The 7,379-nt window shown below is 47.6% G+C and overlaps 1 protein-coding gene across 1 annotated transcript in view; it reads right to left on the reverse strand.

Moving 5' to 3' along the window:
• NHS (NHS actin remodeling regulator) overlaps window positions 1–7,379 on the reverse strand; it is an 86,925-nt gene that overhangs the window by 78,991 nt on the left and 555 nt on the right.

Here is a 7,379-nt window from a genome sequence, read left to right on the forward strand (position 1 = left end):
AAACACAAAGGATCTAGAATAGCTAAAATAATCTTTAAAGAGAAGAAAAAATTTGGAGAATTTATACTACTTGATTTCAAGACTTACTGTAAATCTACAGAGGTCAAGACAGTGGTGCTTTGGCAAGAGAGTAGACATATAGATCAATGGAACAGAACAAAAAGTCCAGAAATTGACCCACACACATACAATTGAGTGATTTGTTTTTTGAGAAAGATGTTAAGTCAGTTCAGTGGGGGAAAAGAAAAAAATTTTATACACTGTTCNACAATTGAATGTACATATGGGAAAAAACTGAATTTTGAATCCATGCACAAGAAGTAGCTATTGAAGGATCATAGATCTAAATATAAAAGCTAGAGCTATAAAACCTCTAGAAGAAAATGCATGAGAAAATCTTCATGAACTTGAGGGAAGCAGATTTCTCTGACAGGGCAGAAAATAGACTAGCCATAAAAGAAAATACTGATGAACTGGGCTCTGTCAAACTCTTAAAAAGTCTACTCACCAAAAGACCACCACTGGAAAATAAACTGGCAAGGCAGACTGTAAATAAATATTTGTAATCCATATACCTGACAATGAACTTTCATTCAGAACATATAAAGAGCTACTACAAATCAATAATAAAAAGACAAAGAACCCAATTAAAAGTGAGAAAAAGGATTAACTAGACATTTGAGAAGAGAAGATTCTGTCCAATAAGCACATAAAAAGGTGTTCAATATTATCTGTCAACAGAGAAATTCAAATGAAAACCATAGTGAGATACCATTTCACATCCACTGGAACAACCACGAATATACTAAGTGTTCAAGAGGGTACAGAGCAACTAGAACTCTGAGAGCTTGCCAGGAGGAGTATAAAATGGTACAATCATTTTGTAGTCATCTCTGCCAGTTTCTTATAAAACTAAACATACACATACCCTATGACTAAGCAGTTTCATTCCTAGATATTTACCCAGGAGAAATGAAAACTTAAATCCACAAAAAGATGTGTGCAAAAATATTCTCAGCAGCTTTATTCAGAATTGCCCCAAACTGGAAACAGCCCAACTAAATGGATAAACAAGCTGTGGTATATTTCTACAATGAATTACTGCTCAGCAATAAAAAGGGATGAACTACGGATACATACAACAACATGGGTGAATTAAAAAAATTTTTTTTTAATGTTTTATTTATTTCTAGGAGAGAGAGAGAGACAGCGTGAGCAGGGGAGGGTCAGAGAGAGAGGGAGTCACAGACTCTGAAACAGGCTCCAGGCTCTGAGCTGGCAGTCAGCACAGAGCCCGACGCGGGGCTCGAACCCACGAACGGCGAGATCATGACCCAAGCGAAAGTCGGACGCTTAACCGACTAAGCCACCCAGGCGCCCCGACATGGGTGAATTTTAAAACTATTTTGCTGAATGAAAGAAGCTAGACACTTTTAAAATATTCTACTGTATGATTCAATTTATATTAAGCTCTTGAACAGGCAAATTTAATCTATGTGAAATCAGAATAATAGTTGCCAAAGTGGGGGGATGATTAGAAAGGAGTACTAAAAATTCGGGGGAGGGTGATGAAAATGTACTGTATCTTTTTTCAGGAGGTGGTTACAGACATGTATGTATCAGAGCTCATTAAACTCAACCCTTAAGACCTGTATACAGCTTAACTGTACATAAGTTCTATTTCAATAAAAGCATTACCCCCAACCCCTCCCCAAAACCCCATGTTGGTGCTACTGTATTATACTGTTATTTATTATTTTCATACGTGGTTGTCCACTTTAAACTTTCTGAGATCCCTCGGCAGGACCCCCACAATACTTAAGATTCCGTATTTGCTGAATGAATGAATCGGTGATACCCAGGCAATAAAGGGGAAAGGAAAGGTAAAGAAAAATTAGAATATGACATGATCCACATTTCCCCTGTTTCCATTTTCCTGGGAGTCAACACCATTTCAAATGCAGGTCCCTGTCTCCCAACACAAAACAATAACCCAGTATCTAAGACATCATGTTTTTATTTACAATAAAAGAGGAGGCAAGGAAATAAGAGAAAGCTTTTGTCCCCTGTATTTTGTGGTAACACCACAAAATTATTACTGTTTCTTAACTCTAGTGAGATAGACCAAAAGACATCTGATGAATCACCTTTTCATTCATAAAACCCTGCTTGTATCTTTCATCGCTTTTATCCTCTGAGAATAATAGCAGAGAAACAGTACTTGATGGGCCTGCATTATCAGACGCTATTGGAAAGGTCTAGATAAGAGCGCTGAACCACCTATTAGTATTCTGCATGCAAACCCTTCTCTATAACCCAGAGTCATNAACTTTAGGAGGGGAAAACTTTGTGAGGGGTAGAGTGAGGAGGGAAAAATCATTGAGTCATGAGACTTACTTACGACCGTTATATTATGTTTGCTCATTTTCTCATATTGTTGGTTTAGTACTTGTCCTCTCTTCCCAGCTGGAAGAATTTGGGGAAGACCCATGCTGGGTGTCCTGCTTCTTTCTGTGTGTGTCCCCAGTGGCCCACCCCGGAGTAGTAAGTAACCCGGTCTACAAGCCCCCTATCTCGGTCAGGTTCCCTGGAGGTAGACTGTGACACAGACTTTGCCTGCCGAGTGAGCAGCTCAGAACAAATGCGTTTGGTATCAACACCTACGGAGGAACTAAGTGGGACCGGGCAGAGAGAGATGGGAGAGAAGTTGGGCTGTGACACAGTTACAAGCAAGGCTCGGCCAGGCCCCGGGAGGAGGTCTGGAGCCGCCTCGGCCCTGCAGAACTGTCCCGAATTGAGGCAAGGCGACCAGTGATTGGAGTGGTGCTCACCTGGGAAGGGGTGTGACCTTGGGCAACGGGGCTCTCCTCACCCAACGGCCGTTCTGGAAGAGGGACTTGGCTGTGAGCTGTTAGCCACCGGTGCCCAGCCCTGACTGGTGTGTTTGAGTCGTGACGACGAGGAGGGCCGTGGGGGTGCAGGCAGCCCCGCACCCTGCAGACTGAAGGGCCCGGGAAGCCGCTCTGAAATGGAGCCCCGAGGACTGCACGCGCCAGGCCGGGGCTGCAGGAACGCAGCTCTGCCTCCTGAGGCAGCCAGGCGCTCCCATCGCGCGTGCTGTCACCAGGCAATGTGTGACTTGCCGGGGACGAGTAGATGGAGATCAGAAATAGTCCTGTCTTCCGACGCAATTGTCATGCCACTGACTTTTCAGAAACTAGTCTTCATTTATGTCTGAGGGTGGATCCTGCTTCCTTGTTCAGCCCTGACACCTTTGAGACCAAGGATGGGAGGCGCAAGAGGAGCCACACACCTCCCTCCCCTCGCCTGCGGGCAGCCACACCTTCAGCCTCGGTGTTTTCACGGGCAGAGCTGGTTTGTTAGTTTGGGGATGGAGGAAGGACCACGCATGCGTAGCAATCCTTCTCCGCTGGAGTGAAAGGAATGGATGTTGCTTAACCTGTACTTTACTGTAGAGTCGGCCTCTCCCGAAACCTACAAGAATCCTCACATTTGTAAATCCAGCGGCTTCCGAGCTCACTACCGTAAGGGCCCGTCTCCACAGCACCGGACCTTCATGACCGCGGCTCGTTTCTCTGTCCTGGCATCTGGGTGGGACCTGTGACTTAGCCTCGTTCCGTTGATAAAACAAGTCACAGGCCCAGCCTTGAGAAGGCCTGGAAGCTTCTGCCTTAGCACACTTGGGGACCCTAAACCACTAGGTAAGAAGTCCAGGCGCCGGAGCGACTGTGTGGAGAGGCCGCTTAGAGAGGGGAAGTGCCAAGACAACACAGAAGGAAGACACTTCCAGCCCTGAACCCCNAGCTTTGGGGGTGATTTCTTATGCAACGATAAACAAAACAACCCCAATTAGCAATTACCTGGAGCCACGTGACAATGTTCACCTCCCCCACCCCCACCGAATCACCAAGGTCCCTTTTAACCTGGCACTGAAGAGTCCTTCCCTCAGTTGATGGCTGCCTTTCACAAGGAAGCAATCTTTTTATTACTTCACAGCAGTTACTGCCTACCTGGTAATGAGTAGGCCAAAAATTTTTTAAAGGGGGGAAAAAAAAAAGCCTCACTGGGCTGTCAGAGCTGCAGGTTGGGGATTGGGCTTCCTCAAAGTAGCACAATCCTGTGTATCAATTTCATATGCTTGGGGCTCAAATTCATGCCTCAGCAAATTTATAAGTGACTCCCTATCATGGACCTTCAAGGTCACTCAGTGAGAGAGGAAACTCGGAATACTAAAGCCTGAGTATCGGGGTCTACATTGACTGGACACACCAGAGAGGGCTAGACACGGAGGCCACCAGGTCGGAGACGCTGTGTAGTGAAATAATCCAGGGCCAGATGCTGGAGCCAAACTGCTTGGGATCGAGTCCCAGATCGGTCACTTGTTATCCATGAAACCTTGGGCAAGTTCCTTAACCTCTGTGCTATAAAGCAAGTATAATAACCGTCCCTAGTCCCCAGGGTTATTGTGAAAATTAGATGAGTTAATATATGTACAAGGCATAGACCAGTGCCCTGGCTATTCTAAGCCCGACCAAAAGGGGTCTGATACTTAAGAACTGGGAAAAGTCTCACATGGATTTCAAATAATCTGAATAGCCGTTTCGAGTGATTATACACAATAAAAGGCTATCTAGAGACTATATATCAGCTTTCTGAAACTATATCCTATGTAACTCGTTCTGATTCTGGCCCTGCCATAAACTAGCTGTGTCACATTGGGCACGTGATTTATAACTTGAGGATAATGACAATGACCCTGCCTAAAAAGGCTAGACCAGAAGGTCCCTCCTTGGAGCCTTTATATCTCTGTACCTTTCCAAATCCCTGTGAGACAGGAAAGGGCAGGTGGAATTACCACCATCTTAAAGATGGAGATCCGTAGCTAGCTACCTGGCTTGTCCAGAGCTAAACCCAAATCCCAGAGTAGAGCTAAAAAAGGGTGTCTTTCATACCGGATGGCTTATTGCCACGGCACAGACTACATTTCCCAGTCACCCTGTCAGGTAGATGCGGCCACGTGATTAAGTTCCGGCCAGTGGAATGTGGGACACTCCTCCACGCCCTCTCCATCCCCTTCTGGTGGCTGGGTGCAGAGCAACCCAGGAAGGACTCCAAGGCCCTATGGGATCGAAGAGCCACAAGAAGGCAGAGTATTGGGTTCCTTGTCATGAAAAGCCACAAGTTGATTAGACGTTATGTGAAAAGAAATAATCTGCATTGTGTTAAACTCCTGAGATTTGGGGCTTAGTTGTGACGGTATTTGTCCTTCTGTGACCAACATGCTCAATGTCTCTAGTTAATGCCAATTCAGGTTCTGAACTGCGAGAGGAAGCACCCCCTCCCCCCTACTTTGGTTTTTCAGAGCAAAAGACCACGGACATCTTTTTTGCTACAGGCAGATCAAAGTTGATGACATTTCTGTAAACTCTGAATCCCAACTCCTGGTCTTCCCATCTACTCTTCTAAGTGGGCCAAAGAGTTAGCTACTGGTGCTCTGGGCCCTTGGCTACCTTGAATCAGCAGCAATTTTGCATCTTCTGTAGAGAACACAAAGATGCTGGGAACATTTTAAAGATAAACTAGCAAGTGGTTTCAAGTGTCTACTAGATGATGGATTTCTCCGAGGTGCTTTCTGTTCCCTGGTCCCCTCCTTCCCCCAAATCAGGTTCTCTATCTTAATATTTGCCCAGTGATTATATTCATGATCTACAGAAAAGAAAGGTAAAATGTTAAGATCAAAATTCACTTTGAAAAGGAGGAGAGAATGACCTGGTAGGTTGTATCCTGAATGGAGAACTAATGGTGGGGACTCACACCTTCCTTCCTAGACTCCCATGCCCATCAGTTTGTTTCTTTCACCGTAGAAAGTTAGGCATTTACATTTTCAGCAATCGCCGATGCATTTTTGCAAAAATAAAATACCATAGTTCAACCAATCAAGAACAGAGGGGGGCTTTTTTCCTCAAGCTGGACTTTGCCACCTTTGCTTCCCAAGAAAAAGTGAACGTGGGTTTCGAAAATAAATAATGGGAGAGGCTCAGCAGGATCTCAGGATCCATGAGCCACAGGAGTAGACCTGGGTTTACATCCCCTGGGACCACTAAGAAGTCCTCACTGCCTTCCTGTCTCCATTCCATGTGGTACCTTCTCCATCAGCTGGGGGGTGGGGGGCTCCCTTTAGACAGATGGGTGCCTTTCAATTAGGAGGAAGAGATTTGTCACTCAACTGTCCAGGGCTTTCCATCTGGAAAGCAAAGAGTGGTATCCCAGCTGCTATGTGCACTGAGGAAGTTGGTATATGATTTAAGTGCCACCCTGGACCTTTGGGTCCCTCTGTATTCTGGGCCGGGATCCTTTGGGGAGGGGGTGGCCTGCTGGCCCTTGAAGCACAGAGGAGGAAGCCCCATATATATGGCCAGGCGGACCTCCCAGGGAATGCAAAGCTGCAGATGCCCAGGGCTGGCACGGAGAAGGGGTCCCTGTCTGGGCTCCCATCCCCCAATCTTGCAGCCCAGTTGCTCTGGGCCTCACAGAGGAACGGATCAGCCACTGCCCCTCTCACAGAGACCAGCACCACAACGCCCCTGCCCTGCCCTCAGACTGGACATGGAACAGTTCTGAGGGACGCGTGGGGCCGCTCTCCTGCCGTCGGGGGGCCCAAGTCGGGCTCACCCTCAGGCAGCTGGGAAGGGAGACCCCAGTCTTGTAATAGTGGGGTCAAGGTAAGCTGCATCGCCAGCCGCGAGGCTATTTTTAGATGCTGTTATCTTTGCCTTGCTCACAAGCAGCTGTGGAAAACAAACTGGTGACCAGGAGGCACAAAACTGCAAAATAAAAACCTCGTAAAACAAGAGCTCCCCAACTCAAGAGCAAACCGCACCGTGCACCATCATGGCCGGTGCCGCTTCGCCTTCCCCCAAGGGGGCACCAGTCCGGCTTTGCTCTTTTACGGCCCACACTGGCCTGGCCTGGCCTGCCCTGGGCTGCGGCCCACCAGCGCTGGCGGGGCGCTCCAGCCAGGCCGCCCCACTCGTGCCCGCAGACGGGGACCCAGGCGGACGGGTGTTCCGAGGGAGCAGGCGCAGTAGGGTTAACACTGCCACAAAAGCACGAGCTCCAGCTCTCTCTCCTCTCTCTTCCAGCTCATCCTGATAGTCCGCTTGCCTCGCGGCATCACAGCCAGCTCCATGACAGTGAAACCCCTGCACAGGCAAAATGTCACCCAGCACCAAGTGGCAAGGCAGAAAAGCAGGATGGAACACCTCGCTGGATCCGCGACCTCTCCCCAGCCGTCAGGACTCGCAAAGCGCTGAGCCTCACGGCACACTCCCTTTCACAGAGCCCTCGAGTCCCCACGC

Source organism: Crocuta crocuta, unplaced genomic scaffold (assembly GCF_008692635.1).
Source record: "Crocuta crocuta isolate KB4526 unplaced genomic scaffold, BGI_CrCroc_1.0 scaffold657, whole genome shotgun sequence".
Classification (NCBI taxonomy): Eukaryota; Metazoa; Chordata; class Mammalia; order Carnivora; family Hyaenidae; genus Crocuta; species Crocuta crocuta.